We start from the raw sequence: 21767 nt of genomic DNA on the forward strand, positions 1-21767 counted from the left end.
CTTACAAATTACATGAAAACTGGTGCTTGTTCTTGAAATTGGCCCAAATGGAAGATGGCAGCTTGATGTTGTAAATGCAGATTATTCTTCTGGAAAGAAAAATAGTTTCAGTAAATACTTTTCTCGCTTAAAATTCCAAATATGATATACTAAGAATGTGAATACCAAGTCCAATGGTACCCTCTACTCAATAGAAATCTGCATTTTCCATTTATAGAAGTAATACAGGCCTATGAGTGATGGACTCAGATGGACTCAGAAAGAACAGGAAGGAGGGAATTAAGTTTTGTGACTCTAGCTACAAAGCAGCTTTCAGTGTTTGTTTTCTATATCCTACCTTTCACCCTTCTAAGAGATCTTCCTCCCGCTTGATGCCAGAGACACTGTCCAGTTTAATTTCATGGATATTCTTTATCATCATTGTGCCCACTCAACATTTATCGAGCATCCACTGTGTACATCACACTGTAACTGGATGCTGGGCACCATACTAGGTCCTCAATGCTCTGCTGCCTTTACTAAGCAGTTTCCAAGTAAACCCACTACCACTTTGCCTCATATTCCACAGGCATCTCTCCCAACACCCATCCTTGCCAATATGTAGGATTAAACTACTTTCCAAGGTTGAATAAGCCGCCATCTGTCTATCTTACGTGGTACTGTATGCCATCCGGGAGACTTGCCCCTCAGAGCGTGTTCTTACCATATGTCACTCTCAAGTGATCAGCCAATGCCAAGACATCTGAATAAAAATGTCTAAGTGTAGCTGGAAAACCCTCTTAGAATTCCAGTGGAAGTTCACCAAGGCCAGGTATGTCAAAATGACTTATCATTTTCTATAATTTCACTTGAGCATCAATGGTGCAAAACTCACAAACATTCGTTTCTCTCTTTGTGCCCATCAAAGGAAGAAAACAATTTAGTTCTTCTCCTCCAATGTACACTTGTGTCTCTCCTCTGCCAATAGCTAAGTCAGTCCAAAAAACTGACCTGTTTCTTCAGAGGCAGAATTCATAAGACCAGTCTACCATTTAGAATACTCATCAGCTATGTGAGAATATACTTTAGATATTTACTTATATATTTTGGGAGAAGGGAAGAAAGAAAATAAAGTTAAAAAAAGATGAAGAAATTAGTTCTCCAGTAGATCAGAAATACTGGCCCCTGAAACAGTGTCTGGCACACAGTAAAACACAATAAAATACTTACTGCCTGGCTTGACACACACAAAAAGTCCTAATTCTGAAACATAAATTCTAATCCAGTTGCCTAAAATTCCATTTCTAAGATCAAACTTTAATTCAAAGTTTTAAAATGGAATATTCTCAGCTATTCTGAGCAGATTTTTAAAAATTATTATTGAGCTTTGTTTAGAAAGGCAAGTTAAACTTAAAGATGTATTCAGCTGCTTCCCTGAGTTAGCTTTTTCCTTTAGGGTAAAATAAGAAATCTTGTGGGTTGGTTTTTTTTTTTTTTTAATCATAAGTTAGTGGGGAAAAGGACAAAGAAAAAGCAAGTAAAAGTTGGGTCTGTCGTAGATTTCAAATGCTCTTCATCAAATTCTGATATTTAAAAGTATTCCAATTAGTCAAACTCCTTGTAAAAGAACAAAATGAAAACTCTATATTTATCTTCTTATACAGGGTTGTCATACTCCCCTGATATCTTTATTTAAGAATTTATGGTATATTCTTTCTCCCTCATAAATCACTCAGAAAAAAAACTGAACATTCCCTTCAAGGTTTATCTATGCTTTGACTCCATCTCTCAAACAGCAGGATTCTCATTTGGCAGCCAAGAAAAATAACACCAGTTGCATGACACTCAAGCCAGTTAATTTCACCTCAAATCATCAAGCATTTATTAGGCACCCAATATGTGCTAAGCATCTTGTTAAGTACCAGGAATATAAAAATAAAAGCAAGGCACTCTTGTCCTCAAGGACCTTATGTCTCTCAAATATATTTTTATCATTCATGTGTTTCCACCTCTGGAAGATGGTGACTTAAACATTCTCTCTCCCTCCATCACAATGGTCAATTCCCATTCTATCATTACACAAAATGATGCTGAGCACAAAGACAATCCTTTACAGAAAGATGGACCATTTTGCTGTGCCAGCAAAGAGCTTTTGGAAAGATAACTGACAACAGAAATATACTAAAAGGAATTAACAGGGGCAGCTAGGTAGTTCAGTGGATAAAGAGTCAAGCATAGAGATGGAAGGTCTTAGATTCAAATCTGACCACAGACATGTCCTAGCTGTGTGACCCTGGGCAAATCACTCAGTCCCAAATGCCTAGCCCTTACCACTCTTCTACCTTTGGACTGATACTATCAATTCTAAAGCAGGAGCTTGTGACATGGAAATCACTTTAAAAGACTGATATATATTAATTTAAGGTTGCCAAGGAATCAGCTATGTAATTCCTAAATGAAAACTTAAGTCAGCAGTCAATCTTTTATGGAGTTTAATTACAATAGGAGGAAGTAATTAGAGAGAGAGAGAGAGAAAGGGGAGAGAAGGGAATAGGGCTTAAATACCCCTTCTGTTTAGGCTGGGCCAAAAGGCCCAAGCCCTTAGATAGCTGGGGCAAAGAAAAGAGATCAGTCCCTAGTACTCACGTGACCAAAATGGAGAAACAGTCTCAGAGGCCCCCACTTTCAGCTTCCTTCAGAGCAAGCTTCTCAGAGCACACACCAACCACACCGACCAACTTCTCAACCACCACCCCGAGTCTTCAGACTCCCCTATCTTTAAGGAAACCATCCAAGTTGCCTCCCCTCAGTCCTCACATCTACCAATCACCTGTCCATCAATTTCCCTGTGCCAATGGAGGCTCTAGCTTAAACCCAGGACTGCCCAGAGGTCTCTGGCTTTGCACATGTCTGTTGAAGGTCATATTTTCAAATAATTAAATCTTTGATCCTTTGCTACAGCCCTTTCTAAATCCTGTTAACCTGAGTAGGGTAGAGATTGGAATAATTAAATTTTGATCTAGGCTGCAGCCCTTACTCAATCCTGTTAGGACTGAATAGGGTGGAGATTGATTCCAAGTATCTCCATTGTATCAATTCTAAAATAAATCATGACTCAAAGAAATTCCTGTTCATGCTTAAGCATAGGTCAAAGTCCTTTCCATTGTTCAGCAAAAGGTTTCTGTCCTAAAGTAATCTTAAGAAGGTAGGAGAAGGAACCTCCCATGCCAATGGGGTTCACATTCCAATAGTCAAGACCCACTATCAATAGGAAATTTTTCAAGTATGAAATTTCCCAATGGTGAAATTTCCAACATTTATAAGTCTAAGAAATTTTGAGGTTTACAAGGTACAGTTATTGTTTTTATTTAACAAACCAAAACTTTAAATGAAAGGTACTAGCTAAGTTGTACAAAATATTTAAGGAATGCTTAGGCTACTTGAAAACTGATAAAATATAGTCAAGACAGTCAAACATGACTTTTATAGAGTTGGGAGACCTTAAGGAATATCTACTCTAATTCCTTTATTTTATACATATGAAGAAACTGAGTTTTAGAATGGAGAAGTAATTGGTCCAAAGTGGCACTCTCTCTCTGGACCCCAAACTGTCTACTAGCCAACTTTCAACCCTATCAAGTTTAGGATACAATTTATGCTTCACTATAATGTTTGGACTATAGAGGTAAGGAAAGAAAATGCAGAAAGAACTGAACTTAAAACCAGTCATTTCCCTGGAATCAATATAGGAAATGCATGGATTCTAGCAGAGAATAAGGTAAGCCAAACTGAGGAAACTTTGTTCTTATCACTAAATAAATATCCTAGTGTACATGTATGTTCAAAGAGGAAGGAAAAATCATATTTGAAATAAATAGAAATCAAAATTCTGGTAACATTCTTCCTTCCCTCCTGTGAAATGTAAATCCTTCAAATCAATCAATCACTCAACATTTATTAAGCATCTACTATGTGCCAAGCACTGGGCTAAGTTCTGGGGATATACAAAGAGGTAAAAGATAGTTCCTGGCTAACAGGAACTTGCAATCTAATTGGGGGGGGGGACAACATGCAAACAAATATACAAAGTAAGCTATATACAGAATAAATAAGAAATTGAAAGAGGGGAAGCATTAGAAATAAGAGGGGTTTGGGAAGGCTTCCTACAGAAGGCAGGACTTACAAGAAGCCAGGGTGGTCAGTAGAGGAAGAGTGAGAAATGGGAAGAGTCAAAGAAAACGCCCCAGAGTAGAGGCAGAGAGTAACCTGTTCATGGAACAGGTAGGTGGTTGGTGTCACTGGATCAAAGAGTTGAGGACTGAGGTCTAAGAAGACTGGAAAGGTATAAAGAGATCTGAATGACAGAGCATTTTGTATTTGCTCCTGGAGGCAACAGGAAATCATTAAAGTGTATTGAGTATTGGGAAGGGAGTCGAGGAGAGCCTGCACCAGAGGGGTGGCAGCATCAGGAGACAGAGGGGTTTTCCAAGAGATATTGCAAAGGTTAATTTGGCAGGCCTGGCAATAGCTTTTATATGAGAAGTAAGAGATAATATGGAATTCAAGATGACTCTTAGGTTGTGAGCCTGGGGAACTGGGATATGAAGTTGCCCTCAACATTAAAGGGAAGGTAGAAATGAGGAGGATTTAGAAGGGAAGATAGTAAGTTCTATTTGGGATATATTGAGCTTAAGATGTCTGCACATCCAGTTCAGATTGTCTGACAGACAGTTAAAGATGCAAGATTGGAGGTCAGGGGAATTGGGGAAGGAAAGGTAGATTTGAGAATCATCGAGAGAGATGGTAATTAAATTCACAGAAGCTGGATGTGGGAGTATCAAAAAAGTCTTCTTGTACAAAGTGACACTTGATCTGTATCTTGAAGAAAAAGGCCTCTATGAGGTACTGATTAGGAAGGAGTATATTCCAGGAATAGAGGACAATGTTCTCTTCTAAGAAGTACTAAGACACTATTGTGTTTATTAATAAGAAGAATTCATGCTTCTGTACCACTTAAATGTTTACAAAATACTTTGCTCAAAGTAACCCTGTGAAGTAGGAAGTGCAAATATTATTGTACCCATTTTATAGATGTTTGTGGTAGACAACTATACAGCACTTCCTTCCTTCCTCAAATGTTATTCAATTTGTACAAAACATATTAATTAAATGACCTCAAAGGCCCTTTTCAGCTCTCAAATTCTAACATTTCTAGTCTTCCTTCCATAATTTGGGGATGTATAATTTCAAGGTATACAGATGGCCACTAGGTACAAATAATAAGTACATCTTCTTTGTACTACATGAGAAAAAAATTAAAGTTATTTGCCTTAATTATAAGGTGACAATCACCCCTGAGTTTGGCAGGTGATAGGCCAGTGACTCATGCTGCAAGCCAAGTTAAAGAATAGTAAGAAGGCAGTGTCCATCCATTAGTGTCTTTTCATTAAGTCTATAATTGAGCTCAGATGCAAAACTTACCAAAAAGCAGCATGTCACAAAAAGCAGAGATGTGGCAAAGGTGAAATCGGCAGGCCTTGGAAATAGCTTGCAAGAAATGAAGAATCCAGGATGACTCCTAACTTATGAGCCTGGGGGATTGGGGAGATAGTCTTCCCTTCAGTAGTAATAGGGAAGATAGAAGGGGAGGAGAAGGTTTAAGGGGAAAGAAAAGATTTGGTAATTTTTATAGCACTGAATCCTGGTTCCACAACTTTCCAGCTGTGTGTTCTTGGTCAACATATTTCACTTCTTTTCTTTTCCCCCAGGATCACAGATTTTGTTTTATTTTTTTTATTTAATTAATCAATTAAGAAAACTTTCCATGGTTACATAATTTATATTCTTTCCCTCCCCTCCTCCCACCCCGTCCCGTAGTCAACGCTCAATTCCACTGGGTTTAACATGTCCCGTTGATCAAGACCTATTTCCATATTGTTGATATTTGTACTAGGGTGATCATTTAGAGTCTACATCTCCAATCATATCCCCATCAACTCATATGGTCAAGCAGTTGTTTTTCTTCTCTGTTTCTACTCCCACAGTTCTTTCTCTGGATGTGGTTAGCACCCCTTCCCAAAAGTCCCTCAGAATTGTCCTGGATCATTACATTGCTACTAGTAGAGAAGTCCATTACATTTGATTGTGCCACAGTGTATCAGTTAGTCTCTGTGTACAATGTTCTCCTGGTTCTGCTCCTCTCACTATGCATCACTTCCTGGAGGTTGTTCCAGTTCTCATAGAATTCCTCCAGTTCATTATTCCTTTGAGCACAATAGTATTCCATCACCAACATATACCACAATTTGTTCAGCAATTCCCCAATTGAAGGGCATCCCCTCATTTTCCAATTTTTTACCACCACAAAGAGTGCAGCTATGAATATTTTTGTACAAGTCTTTTTCCTTGTTATCTCCTTGGGGTATAAACCCAGCAGTGGTATGGCTGGATCAAAGGACAGGCAGTCTAACATATTTCACTTCTGAGAGCCTCAGTTTCTTCATCCAAAAAATGGGGATGAAAATAGCTATGTTGCTTCCCCTCACAAGATTATTTTGGAGATCAGACATAAAGAGTAATATAAACAAAATGGGAGCTGCTCTCATCACTCCCTTACAACCAGAAAATCAACAGGAATTCCAGTCAGGGGTTCACTATAGCTACTGAGAGATGAGCACGAGTCAGATATGTCATTCTTTAACAAAGCATTTTACTGAGGCCTTTAAATTTTTAAGAAATGCTCACAGTGAGGCCAGCACTGAGAAATCTGCAGCAGTGAACACAAACTTGCCAGGATGAAAGAAAAAGAAAATTCTAAAAATGTTCCTAGTTTGTCAGCTGTGTGGCTGATTTCATGCCAGGGTCTTCTCTAATCAGAAATGAAAGACCTCTATGAAACACCATGAGATGGGATCCTGGTTTGCCTTTGGAAAAGAAGTGCAAAATGGTGATAAATTGTTTATCTCATTGCCTCATCAGCTTCTGAGAATTCAGATTGAAATCCCTGCCCTGTCTAGGAATTCTTGCCTCTTAAGTAAGCTTGAACTTGTGCTGGTACCTGCAATGCTCGGGAGGCTGAAGCTGATGGATAGCTTGAGTTTGGGAGTTCTGAGGTGCAGGAGGGTTAAAGCTGATTAAGTCCAGGATCAGTACCAATGAGTCTCCTGGAGCAGAGAGCCATTGGGCTGCCTAAGGAGGCTGGTACTGACCCAGGTCTGAAAACAGAGCAAGTTTTTCAGTGTCAGCTGGCACTGAGATCAACCTATGAGGAGCTGCTGCACTTCCAGCCCAAGCAAGATAGAAAAATTCAATCTTAAAAACAAACAAAACAACAACAACAACAAAACAACAACCAAAAAAACCCCTTGAAATTGTTAAGAATCTCCTAGTTCTGGAGTTGCCATTCAGAAAGTGACTCCCTACCAAACATTTTATAAAGAATTCCTAAAGCCAAAAAAGTCCAGTCCTTGTTTGGAAACACATTTTCTAAACATATACTCAGAAGCTATGTGTAGAGCGGGAGAAGGAGGTAGGAAGAGAAATTAATATGTTTTTTGGAGCACCTCAAATTCTTCCTCTCAAGCTCCTGCTCTCCCTTTTCTACCTCTTTTTTCTTTTCCCTGCCAAACCCAAGTAAGTCAGCCATCACTTTTGGTCAAAAAAGAAAGCAGGCCCAGATGCCTGAAGCCAAAAAACAGACAGGTTTGCTGTCTTCCCTGCTGTTTTGGCTCGAGCTCTTCAGACTGGAAAATTCGGAAGCTAGATCTCCCAAGCTTTGTAAATGCCAGAACTATCTAAGAGGAAAATAGGACAAGGCCACCCCCAGGCAAGTTTGTACTAAAATGTGCTGGCTGCAAGGCAGCACCACAGTAAACATCACACAGGACACAGTGCTCCTTGGAAATCATTCCACCAGAACAATGCCATCTCTCCAAAGAAAATAAAAAATAACTGTTGCCACGATTCAAAAATCTTCAAATATAATGCTCCAGGACCCCTAACTGGAAAATAAGACCAATTCAAAGTTTCAAAGAAGATTTTCAAAAGTTACCAAAAAAAATCATTCCTTTAAAGAAAGACAAGCCTTCTAAAAATGTTTTAAACAACTTTAAAGATGATTATTTCTTTTTAGCAATTATAAATTATAAATTTAGCAATGAGCCAATGAAAGTCCAACCTCGAATACTGTTAGCTGTTTTAAAGATACTCAAGGGAAGAGGGGAAAAAATCTTTATACTACAGAGAACTCTAAGAGAATAGAAAATTTTAAGTGATAAAAAGTTGTCAATCCCCTTTTTTTTTTAGCAGGGAGCAATGTGTTCTCTAGGGTCACATTATATATGTTAACACATTCTACAGTACATATAAATGTAGACATTAACAAATATGTTATGAGCCAAAAATAGAACTTAAAATATGTATATTCACCCTGGTGACATCAGAATCGAGAAATTTCACATACTTTGAAATCATTTTAAAAGACAGGCCGCCCTCTTGGATCAATTGGAAGGTAATGAGGGCCTGCCTTCTAGACATCCCTTCTCCAAAAAGTCTTCAATGATTAAATGCACTATTCTTCACTCAGCATGTAGAAATTATTTCAGCCATGTTAATTTGGCCTCCTGTTATGTTGTTCTGTCCATCATTTTTATTCTTGTATACTTCATAATTCCCAGCTAGATTATAATTCCCTTACAGTTACCCTATTTTCATTCCATTTGCATCCTCCTCCTTTCTTCATAGTATCTAGTACAGTGCTCAATATACAGGGACTGTTTAAGAAATAATTCTGATAGTGATTTAGCTAATAGAAAAAGTTGTAAAAGGAGACCCACATCAAATATAGGAGAAAGAACTCTTTAATACTTAGTGACATATGGACAACAGCATGGCTCCTTTACCCTTGTATATGATCATAATTATTCTACTGACTTTAATAAAGATGATATATATAACTGGTATCTAAGAATAAAGAAATGGCATCCTTTTACCTTAGTTGACCAAATTTGGCAAGGAAAGTATACACCAATAAGAAACTAAGTGTGAAGCCCAAGAAGGAAGGGCACGTGGTCAAAACTGACAAGGCAGATATGTCTGAAAGGTTGGTATGGCTCACCAGTCTAGGGCATCCAGTCCAGCAGTTTTCCCTATATGAAGAACCCCTCCACACAAATAGACAAACATCTCCTCCTATCTAGAAAGCTATGTCCTTTTCAATGCCAGGATCACATCCAAACAGCTCTCTTTTACCTTCCTCTTCTGAATATATAATTTTCTAATCAAGAAATGTTAGGGATGGAAGGAAAGATAAAGAGACTCTCAAGATTCTCTGAAATGAAAAGGGAAATACTTCAATACCATCACCCTAGATCTTCCTTTCTAGTTAACAAGAGATCCCCAATATAATCAAAATCATCAGAGGGAAGCACTGTGATAAATTAGAAAGAGCCATATTTCTCTTCTGTTTATTTGTTTTTAGGGTACTTAACTCAGAGTAAAGAAAGAAAGGCTTTTAAATTGAATCTTGTTTTCCCACAGATTTGAAGTCTACCTTGGGAAACAGCAACAGAGGAGGGGAATCAAATACCAGTGAAAACAGGCAGTTTCTCTCCTAACCTCTTGGTCATCTCCCAGGATGACTCCCTGAGTAGAGAATAAACTTGGATGCCACACCAGTTGGCAGGTTCTGGCTCTGGCCTCCCAAAGGTTGTCATCAGCAGGAAATCTGGTCAATCTACAGAACTGTTCTGGCTTGGATCCTCCAGGTACAGTAACAAGGTACATTTCAAGGTCAATGCATCAACACTTTTTTAATAATATAATAATAATTCAGTATGTTAGGAGCCCTCACTAGATGCTACAGGAAAGGAGAAAGTAAGCAAAAAGCTTGAACCTCTGGCAGTTTATAAGCTCATGGGAGGTATGGGACAAATCCAGATAAGTACTTAGAATGACCATACAAAAGCAAGACCAATTTTCATTAATCACATGCTGAAATCACCGTTCTCTAGTCACAATATCTATCTACAGACATATATAATGGAAATGCTAAACATATCCTAAACCGGCTACAACTTTAGGTAAATAAAGTCCAAGGTCTTGAGGGAGTTTGCAACTCCTTCTAAAAATCTTCCAATAAAAATAATCAAAACTGAGTACCAAGAAATTATAATGACTAATCTTGGTCCCCACAAAAAGAGACATAAGATGGAAGAAGGGAATGAATGTTTCTTAAGTGCCCACTATGTGTCAGGAACTGTGCTAAGTGCTTTACAAATCTTATCTCATTTGATCTTCACAGCAACCTTGGGAAGTAAGTATTAGAATTATTCTCATTTTAAAACTGAGAAAACTAAAGTATACAAAGGCATGAATTACCAGTGTTACATAGCTAGCATGTGTACAAGGCTGGATTTGAACTCAGCTCTTCCTGATTTCAGGAAGACATTTTGTTGTCTCCAAGATACCTCCACCCCTCTACATTTCTGGGCTTTTTTGTAAGATGGGAAATTATGAGTTTGGAACACTATATAAGTCAGACTTTTTCAAGATGTTAACTGCCTTTGCTGAGCTATTTTTCTTCCTCTTTTTATTCTTTGTTAAAATGGGTAGCTTTACAGGAGAGGGAAGAGAAAGAAGAGGGAATTGTTGGGAAATATAGATGATGTAAAAACAAAAGATTCAATAGTAATTGATTTTTTAAAAGTCTTCCTTAAGAAAGTTAATGTTTACATAGGAAAGAGCACAGGACTATGGTCAGAAGATTCAGACAAGGCATTTTCTTCTTTCCCCAAATTCTCCCTCCTAGATACAGGTGAGTTCTTTGGAATCTGATTTTCCCAAAGGTAATAGGGGTTGGTTAGCATGTGGCCAATCCAAATCACAGGAGTTTTCTTTGGGGAGGATGACCCACTAAGAAGTTGGTTTCTATGCCCACCCCCACCCCCAGGGTATCTTCCTCCCAGAGAAGCCAGAGGAGTTCTCTCTTTTAAGGACACAATGGATACACAGATGTCCGTGAGAAGCAATCTGATTCCCATGGGATGGAAGAGACCGGATGCCAAATGAGGCATGATTTGGCTTCATCAGCCAGACAGTTCTATGGAGAGTTCATATGCTCCAAAAGTACTCAGAGCAATGCAGTGATAAGTCTCCCAAGCAGACTGGAAAAGTGGCTGATGCAAAAATAACCCATAAGGCTTGTACTCTTTACTGTTCTTATACCAGCTGTGGAGACTCTCCCAAGGCTGCTGTCACGGAGAGTAGCACTGGACAGCAACTCCCTAAAACAGTTTGATTTGGCCCATGGACAGCATTCAGTTGCCTACCCTTGTAATTCTCTTAAACCTCAGTTTCCTCATCTATAAAATAAAGAGATTGGGACTAGATGGTCTCTACACTCCCTTTCCATTTACTCTTCAGTGACCCAAAGAAATACAAGTAAGACAGAAGTTTCCTAAGAAATTTCTAAAGAAGGTGCAAAGGGAAAAGAAGAAAAAGTTGAAGACCTAAGAATAGATCTTTGTCAATAAGAGATGCGTATGGTTTTGCCTTCATGAGCACTAACAACCACAGAAGTAATTCAGCTAGAAAAGAAATAAATAATAATCCCCAAATCTGACTTTCATTTTCTTGAACATTATGCCATAAAAACTGGCTTATTTGGCATTTTTGAACTCCAGATTTCTATTAACTAGCACTTCCAAACTTTTTTATTACCCCCAAATTTAAATTTCCCATGGTAGCACCACTCTTCCACCTTCCCAGTTGATGACATTGCTTCATATTTCACCTTAAGAACTGAGAACATTTATTGAAAGCTCCCTCTTTCCCCCTCCTCTTCACCTAATGTCACTCAGATATGTTTCCATCTTTCCTTCACCTCTGTCTCACATAAAGGGGATAGCCCTTCTTGACAATGCAACCCCAACATTGACTCTTGATCCCAACACTTCAATCTTCTCCAACAGATCACCTTCATTATAATACCTACTTCTCTTCCTAATCTTCAGTCACTCCCTATAGACTGGCTCTATACCCTTGTCCTTGCCCATATCCCTGATCCTTAAAAACCCCTCACCTGATTCAACTACCCCTGTTGGCTATTGTTTTCTATATCTTCTCTTTTTCTTAGCTAAATTCCTTAAGAAAACAGGTAACATTAAGTTCCTCTAATTTCTCTCATCTCAAAAAGTTCTAAACATTCTCCAATTGGTTGCCCAGTTTCTTAACTGAACTGAAATCATCTCTTATTTGCCAAATCTAATGGTTCTTTTCTATTGCTAATTCTTCTTGATCTCTTTTCAACCAATGAAATTGCCAATAACCCTCTCCTCCTGATTATTCTCTCCATCCTATATTTTCATGGCACTGTTCTCTCCTGGTTCTCCTATCTGTCCAAACCTCTGATTCAATCTCTTTTGTTTGCTCTTCATCAAGGTCACAACCACTAACCCTGGATGTCCCCAAAGCTCTGTGTTTGACCCTTTTCTCTTATCCCTTGCTACAATCTCACTTAGTAATCTTCTCATCCCATATGAGTTTAGTTACCATGTCCATATGAATAATTCCTGAATCTCTAAGTCCATCCCTAATTTTTCTCCTGAGTTTTAATTCTACATCACCAATTGCATTTTGGAATCCTCAAACTTGATGTCCCTTAGGTATCTCAAACTCAGCACATTCCAAATAAAACTAATTATGCTTTCACCAAAATCTCTCTTTTCTTCCCAACTTTCCCATTACTCTCAAGGCCACTACAGTCCTCCCAAGTATCAGGCTCTTCATGAGTTCAACTCTAGTCTCACACTCAAGGGATTTGTCACCCCAGGCAAGTCACCTAATCCTTGTTTACCTCAATTACTCCCCTATAAAATGGGACACATTGGAAGAGGAAATGGAAAATCACTCCAGTATCTTTGCCAAGAAATCCTAATGGACTTTTGTCCACAAAAGTCAGACACAAATGAACAACAGTTTGAAAGGACAATAGGGGTTAAGAGAAAATTTCTTCTAAAAAAGACATTTTATTTTTTAAAAGTACAAAGACACATTTTATGAATGGGCTTTTCAAATGAAGATTTGTTAAGAATGGAGAAAACCTGGGCACATTTATGGGGAGCAGAAAATGAACTAGTAAATAAGAAGAGATAAAGATGAGGGAGGCAATGACTGAGACAGTCAGCTCCAGAAGGAACCTGGAAGGAATGGGATGAGGAACAAAAGTAGAAGGGCAAGGGGTACCATTTCTTCAGAGATCAGAGCAAAGGAAAAGAAAATAGGAGAAGAAAGAAAAGATTTTTCAGTCTGAAATAAGGTAAAAGAGGGTAAAAGCCTCTGTAAAAATAGGCCAAGTTCTCTGCAGAGAAATAGAGGCTAGGAGGTATATCAGACTTGAGGAGAAAAGAAGTTTTGAATAGCCATTGCCAGGAGAGTGATAAAGAGTCAATCAGGAAAAAATAAGAGACTGTTATATAGCAGTAAGGGCCCAGTTGAGATTGGATGACAAAAATTTGCAGTTTGTCTAATCATAACAGTTAGATGACTTTCTAAAAGTAGCCTTCGAAAGGCAGGAGTAAGACCAGAGTGGGGAATTGTTGAAATGAATTAGATCATTAACTCCCCAAGAGAAGGTTCTGTCTTTGTACTACTTTCTTTGTGACTTCCCAAAAGATCCTTACATATTTCTAGTATAATATAGATAATACTGAAAAATCAATAATCTTAATACTGATCCATTATTAAACACTTACCATGCCCTAGATTCTGGGGGATATAAAGTGAATATGAGAAACTTTCTACCTTCAAAGAACTTAGCATCTAACATATTTTATGTCTACAACTATCCATTCACCTCATCTGCCTACAGAAGAGAAAATTAAGGCAAATTCCTGATACTTCAAGCAGCCTTACTCATCCAACTGAAATATTTAACAATTGCCTACAATGGGCAAAGCACCCAAATAAATTCTAATCTTTTCCCTTTGAAAAAGAGGAGGAAAAGGAGGAAGAAAAGTCGAAAGAGGAAAACAAGAAACTTCAAAAGTGTAATGAGACTATTAGGACATACTTCTTTACTTCAGTACTTCAAAAGAGCTATGAGAGGGGGCAGCTGGGTAGCTCCGTGGATTGAGAGCCAGGCCTAGAGATGGGAGGTCCTAGGTTCAAATTTGACCTCAGACACTTCCAAACTGTGTGGCCCTGGCAAAGTCACTAAACCCCCACTTCCTAGCCCTTACCACTCTTCTGCCTTGGAACCAATTCCAAGACGGAAGGTAAGAATTTTATTTAAAAAAAAAAAAAGCTGTGATATTATTAACATGAGTACTCCCATGGATAGCAACCCAGCCAGACCTTCTCATACCATGCAACTTCTCATCAGGGTCCTCTTGTACATCCTCTATAAGGGATCTGCCCAACATGCTGGCAGCCATTCCATTAACTTATTTCATTATTACTCTCAGTGCACTTTGTGTGTCTATCTATTATCTCTTACTTTCCTTACATGACCATTCTACCTCCTTCTCTGGTCATGCAGCTCTTTGATGATGTTTTTGGCCCCTTTTGCAATTCATCATTTGTATTCTGCCACAGATTTCACATATATCACATGTCTCTTCCATTGACCTTTGGATGACCTACAATTCTGATTCCTAGGAGCTGGTGGTCTTCCACATTTCATAGTTACAGTGAATCACTGAAAGAATACTGATACAAAAAACTATTGGACTTTGTTTCAGGAAAAGAGCTTGAGGTCACTGAAAGCTCTGGACAGTTTCCCAAATGTAATCTAGCCGATAATCTTACTCCCAGTTTGTTGCCTGAACTCAAATATCTGTAGTCTGCCCTAGATATATGTACTATGTACTTACTAGCTCTGAGTTAGCCACATATATACATATGCATATGTATATATATATATATGTATATATATGTATAGAGGGGGGAGGGAGAGAGAAGGAGAAGGGGGGGAGAAAGAGAGAAAGAAGGGGGGAAGCACGGCATGAACAATAGCCATGAAAGAATTCAGACAAAAATAAGTGTAGATAAATTTAAAAGAAAAAAGAAAAATTAAAAAAGTATATTTTTGCTTCTTCAGAAATGCTTATTTATGATCACTGTTGAAATGAAATAGCCAAAATATATAAATTTGCTTTGGTTCGGTAGAATAATAAAATATCTGTGGTTTGGAAGAACTAGATACCTTCCTCTTAATTTTTTATGACTTAGATAGATATAGATACATACCCCTGAACATTGGTGTTTAACCTATTGAACTGGCAATGTCTCACTTCTCTAAAAGAGATTTCAATTATCTTTAGTAAATTATCAAATTAATGTTCATTTTCTAATGTAATTAAAAACTGCATATGAAATAATCCCAAAATAAATCATTACTTAAATGTATAATCCATACACCTTCTAAAAAGAAAACCTACACTTCTCTTTCAGTTGTAAGAAATAACTAATTAAGGTTTAGCAATAAGAAACAAAATGAATGTATTTGTATAGGTAAAATATTAAATGAATTTTCCTGATTGGTGATTTAAATTGTGACCTAAATCTATTCATTTATATAAAATTCAACCTAGGCTTTTCCCTATTCACTTTTTTTAAAATCACATAATGTAAGTGTCAATCCCATTAAAGATCTACTTTATTTTGAAAAGGAAAAAAATCCTGGAAATGGAACCAAAATTCTTTAAATATTATGGAGATCATGCTTTCCAAAAGCCTTACTAAAAATATCCTTCTTCTCTGCCTTCTTAAATTAAATTAATAGTTGGAAAGAATGGATACTAGATTGCCAAAATGAGATTTAAAGTACCAACTAAGTGTAAGATGGTATATGACTATACAGGAGTCAGGTGATGGGAAAGGTGACTTGGTAAGATAGTAAATAGAAACAAATCAAATCTATTTTGGGAATTAAAAAAGAAAGAAATTCTACAAAGAATTTGACAAGACTCTAATAACAAAGTCAAATATATTTTTACTTAAATATGATGTTGGGTAAAGGTGAGGGAACCAAAAAGTACTGCGCAAGTTTGAGAAACAAGAGGTCAAAGACTTATAAACTAATAATAATAGCTAATGCTTGTATAGAGCTTACTGTGTGCCAGGCACCATGCTAAGCCCTTTATAATTATTATTTCATTTGATCCTCACAACAATTCTGGGAGGTAGGTGCTATTATTAATCTCATTTTACAGATGAGAAAACTGAGTAGCTTGCCCTGAGTCACATAGCCAATCAGTCTAAGGCCAAATTTGAACTGAGGTCTTGCTGTCTTCAGGTCTGGCGCTCTATCCACTGTGCTCCCTAGGTATCCCACAACTTGGAATCCTCAGGTTGATGGAACTGGGGGATTGGGAATCAAAGTCTAGCCCTTGGAGAAGGAGCAACATGCTCTGTAACACACAGGAGGCTTGGTAAGCTTGCTTCTGGGTCTGCCGATTTAAAACAATCCTTTTCCCATTTAGTGCACCCATAGGTAGTCAGTCACTAAATGTTTCCTGGTGGCTTACTTTGTGGTGATGAAAAGACTTAGCTATGCTGAGCTGGAACTGAGTGTGCGTGCAGAAGGCAAGAACAGACACTCTCTCTTTCATTGGCAGCTTGAGTGAAGAGGTAAAAATGCTCTGATCTTCCAGGTAAAGTTATAGTTAGTAAGAAAAACAGCAGCCAAATCTGGTGAGGTTTAAGTCAGCCTGACTTAAGTTTGAGTACACTCTCCCCAAGGATCAAAGGCACATAAAAAACATTTACTAAATGCTTGTTGACTGATTGACTAATGTCTGAGTGATCTCCTAATTTGAGAGGCTTTGTATTTAAGGCCTTACTATAACTTATCTATAAATATCTCTTTGTAAAAGCTAATTGATGTTCATTGGTTAATTGATATTGAGGAGATATAAATAGGTTAAGTGATATTAGGGTGATAATGAAATGGGGGAATGATAAATGATTTGGGGATCTTTTGGGAGTCTGTGAACAATATTATTAATGAGGCAGTGTCACAACCCCCTAGGATTGCTCCTAAAATCTTGATGGGCAATGAAGCCAGTTGATCTCTGGGAAGCTGACCTGCCAATGTGAATGGCAGCTGGGACAATGAACCCTGAGCATAAGGACTACACCTACATATCATGGATACTTTCTTTCATAACAAAATCCAGTATAGATGGAAGGAAGGAAGGAAGGAAGGAAGGAAGGAAGGAAGGAAGGAAGGAAGGAAGGAAGGAAGGAAGGAAGGAAGGAAGGAAGGAAGGAAGGAAGGAAGGAAGGAAGGAAGGAAGGAAGGAAGGAAGGGAGGGAGGGAGGGAGGGAGGGAGGGAGGGAGGGAGGGAGGGAGGGAGGGAGGGAGGGAGGGAGGGAGGAAGGAAGGAAGGAAGGAAGGAAGGAAGGAAGGAAGGAAGGAAGGAAGGAAGGAAGGAAGGAAGGAAGGAAGGAAGGAAGGAAGGAAGAAGGAAGGAAGGAAGGAAGGAAGGAAGGAAGGAAGGAAGGAAGGAAGGAAGGAAGGAAGGAAGGAAGGAAGGAAGGAAGGAAAGAAGGAAGGAAGGAAGGGAGGGAGGGAGGGAGGGAGGGAGGGAGGGAGGGAGGGAGGGAAGGAGGGAAGGAGGGAAGGAGGGAGGGGGGCAGATTACAAATGAAGAAGTCAGACCAGAATCAACTGTTTATGTGCAATCATTCCATAAGCTGGTCAGAGCAAAGGTCAAAAGCAACATCAAGTTAGCAGAAAGGCTAAAAATTAAAAAGCAGACACTGAAGACAATAATAACAGTTTCACTCTGACCTATTCATATAAGCCATAGAAGTCACACATTTAAAAAAGGATATGAAAAAAACTGAAGATAATGACTTTGATTATCACAATTTCTGTTAAGAATTTAACCAAGGGAAAGTAGCCACCATAAAGAAAAGCCAAAAACCCCTAGAGAAACTGCCTTAGTCAGCAAATATCTATGTATTATACAAGGAAGTTAAAATGGCATTTAAGAAGATGAAGTTGGAAAAGGTGACTAAACTGGACCAAGGAATTTCCACTGAGGAAATCTGTGCCAGAGGCAACCTGATCTTGTAAACACTGAAGGATCTCTTTACCAACAATCTCAGGGAGAAGAGCCAAACTGACTGACTTGCTTTCTCATACATAACATTCAGTCTCCCATGTCGATGTCTTTGCCCAAATGTTTCTCCCCTCCCTTCTGCTTTATGGAATGCATATCTCAATTCAAGGCAGAGATCAAATGCCACCTTCTTCATGAGATCTCTCACAATTCCCATAGCTGTTAGTGTTCTTCTGTCCCCAAAATGACTTAGATATAATTTGTATATATTTTTCTTTACTTATATAAATGCCATTATAGATGCCACTTTCTCCTTTCCCCAGCAGAACAGAAATTCCTTGAGGATATAAACTTTTCTTTTTGTCTTTGCAATATCAAAGCCTAGCATAGGGTTTACAAAAATCATTTCTTAATCTCCTTTATGCTAGTTCCTTTCTGAGATTATTCTCCAATTTATTCTTTCTGTGTCTTTCTTTGTATATAATTATTTGCAAATAGCTCTCTGAAGTCAGGGACTGTTGATTTTTTTGGTTATATTTTGTCTTTTGGCCTTTCTTTGGATTGCTACTTTAGCACAGACAGCTAGGTGCCTTAGTGGATAGAGTTCTTGTTGTGCAATAAAAAACCTGAGTTCAAATGCAGATTCAGATACTTAACAGCTATGTAACCCTGAACAAGTCACTTACCCTCTGTTTGGTTTAATTCACTAGAGAAGGAAACGACAAACTACTGTATCTTTGCCAAGACAACCCTATGTTGTATTGTATAGTATTGTATAGTATTTTATAGTATATGTATAGTATTGACATGCTATGTGATGGAGGGGGGGGGGGAGAAGTGTCACAAAAAGTTGAACATAACTGAAAAACTACAATTGTATCACTAGGGTTCAGTACAGTGCCTGACACATAGTAGATACCTAACAAATCCCTCTTTTCCCTCAACTATAATTGTATCCCTGGAGTTCAGTACAGTGCCTGGCAATGCATAATAAATCCCTCTTATCCCTCTTAATTCCAGTGCCTTCCCTCTACTCATTATTTCTTTCCTATTTATCCTGTACATAGCTCATTTATAGTTATTTGTATGTGGTATCTATCCCCTTTGATGGTGAGCTCCTTGAGGGCAGGAACTGTCTTTTTCCTTTCTTTGAATCCCCAGCACTTAGGTGGCACAAAGTAGGCATTTAATTGATTGATTGACGATCAACCTGAATTGTCTTCCATAAATAGGAACTTATTAAATGCTTCTTTAACTAAGGAAGATATCTAAAAAGCAGAGGAAAATGGAAAATATTGTTACCAAAAAAATAAGGCAAATGAGAAGATGTCAGTAACTACTGACACATGCATAAAACTAGAAGGAGTGTGGGTGTCCATCATCTGGAGGACGGGTGAGCAAACTGTAGCATATTAACATAATGGAATATTATTGTAAGATAAAAAACTGACTATGAGAAACTCAAAGAAACCTCATTAGCTTAAACTAAAGCAAAGCAAAGAAAGATTCAAGGCAATAAGCTACACAATAGTCACATAACACAAAGAAAATAATGCAACGAGATGCCAGACTTTACACTGATGTAATAACAAATCTTGATTCTACAGTCCTAACAATGAAGTGCTTCAAATCTCTTAGTAGAGAATGAAGGAACTACTGAAATGTTACATGTAACAAAACAAAAAACAGCAATAAAATGTTTTATTATAGATTTGTTTAAATCAATAAAAGACATAATATTGTTGCAGAAGGAACCTCTGAGGTTCATCTAGATTTATTCTGTTTCATCAGGCGAAACTAACTAGCAGAAACTGCAGAAAGCAGATTTTAGCTAACTGCAAGACCGATTTTCCTAACAATTACAATTAATGAAGTAGCAGAGGGGACTTATGTCTCAGGTTCTGTGGTTAGATGATCTTTGAGTTACCATCCAATTCTGAGATGCTATGATTCAACACAAGGAATTCACATATTCCAAGAAATTAAAAGTACCCCAGGTAGACAGAAACATCCCTGTGAATGATGACTCCTAAAAACCTACTATACTTACCATATTTCCCAGGAACCCACCAACTTCCTATCATTTTACGTACTTTCTGTAGACAGGGGATATTAGGGGATATTTTTCTTCCATTTTGCATTTGTTAAGTGTCACATAGATGATAGATGGACTCAACCTGGCTAACAACCTTTGAAACATTTAATGAGTTAAGAATTCAAATGGTAATTCTAAGGGGTCTTCAGAAATAATTTTAATTAACTAGTGGTTTCTGAATGGATGACTTATATTTATATTATAAAGAATATTGTATTAAAAGGTAGAGAAACAAAGAAATGTTCCTATGAAGCAGGAAGCCAAAAAGAGCTCCTGCAAAACTTAGGTTTAATTTACTTCCACCAGAACAATCTAGATTTCTTAATGATGTTCTAGACCCCAATAAGTTTTACTTTGTTTAAAAATATATTTGCCAAGGTTGAAAGATTTGCTACGACTATAAAAATTGTGACAAATATCCATCAGTTCATAGGTTTTTATTGTCATGCAGCAACTTATATGAAATATGATAGTGGGTTTGTTTGCTATTGTAATTAACTGGGCTATTGTAAATTTTGGGGACTTTGGTACTTCTCTGAATATGCATTATCTACTGTATTACTGTTTTATTCTAAAATCGCATGTACTCACACAGCGGTTAAGTTAAAAGGAAATGGATCTCATTTTTTTGAGTAACAAACCTTTGTATTCTACCTTTCCTTAGCTGACACAGTGTGTCACTGATTGTAAGCTATATGTTTTTAATTTTTTTAACTTTTTTATTATTGTTTTTCCTTGCAAGTACAATATAGTATCTAAGTTTTGTTTTTTCTCTCCTTTTTGTATTTGAAGCACATGTCAATAGTATTGAGATTTCTCTTTAATTTTTTTTTTATTTTTCAGTAATATAAGTTTAAAATACATTTTTTCTAATATTAATGCATACCCCAAAAGCTTTAGTCTATAAAAATGATGCCATTGATTGTTTTAAAAAAATTATGGGACTTTCATTAATGATTTTGTCTGATTCCAGGAGTAGGAAATACAAAAATAGCCATTGCACAGTGCCAAAGAAGCACAAGGCTACTTGTATAGTGCCAATCAAGCACAAGGTCAAGGAGACCAACCAATCCCAATGGGATTGATGAAATTTTGAGCCAAGACAAGAGTTCTTGAACTTGTTTGGGGTTTGAGGTTGCGGCTATTTTGACATGTCAAAGGCAGGTCTTCCTTGTCCCACATTCTACCAAGTATCTCAAATTTGGCTCCTATCTGGCTCCCATAATTTATACCCTATTCTGTCTTTCATTGTGTGGCAAAACTTTCTGTAGTCCTGGCTGCTGATTGGGTAAATGCATAATTGATTAAATCATTTTAATTGGTTCCTGATTCAAGGACCTGTTATAGGTTTATTTTTCCTTTACTTAGAATTTTTATACATAAGACTTTGATAGTCTATATTTCATTCACAAAATATTTTCTCTTTTATTTGGATTTTTTATGTTTTTGATTTCTCTTGCCAATTGATTTATATACCTCATAACTCAGCCATGCATTCCTAAGTGATCCCTGTGTTTTTCAATACCCTCTTCAAGGGGGAATGTATTCTTATTATTATCCTAAATTGAAAAGTTTAAATTCTTTTTGAGAGTAATTTTAGGACAAGAAACATGCTACTTCTCCGA

At 37.6% G+C, this 21767-nt stretch overlaps 1 protein-coding gene across 9 annotated transcripts in view; it reads right to left on the reverse strand.

Annotated features, from left to right (window-relative positions):
* The window catches only part of LDLRAD4 (low density lipoprotein receptor class A domain containing 4), a 637530-nt gene that overhangs the window by 527587 nt on the left and 88176 nt on the right, over positions 1–21767 (reverse strand). For 8 of the 9 annotated variants that reach the window (XM_056820769.1, XM_056820774.1, XM_056820777.1 and 5 more), the window contains exon 2: positions 1–89. The gene's annotated coding sequence lies outside the window, so the exon portion shown is untranslated. Of the gene's footprint in view, positions 90–5460; positions 5720–21767 lie in introns of those variants that run through there. The other variant, XM_056820771.1, reaches the window with a different exon arrangement.

Source organism: Monodelphis domestica, chromosome 3, assembly GCF_027887165.1.
Source record: "Monodelphis domestica isolate mMonDom1 chromosome 3, mMonDom1.pri, whole genome shotgun sequence".
In the NCBI taxonomy this organism is placed as follows: Eukaryota; Metazoa; Chordata; class Mammalia; order Didelphimorphia; family Didelphidae; genus Monodelphis; species Monodelphis domestica.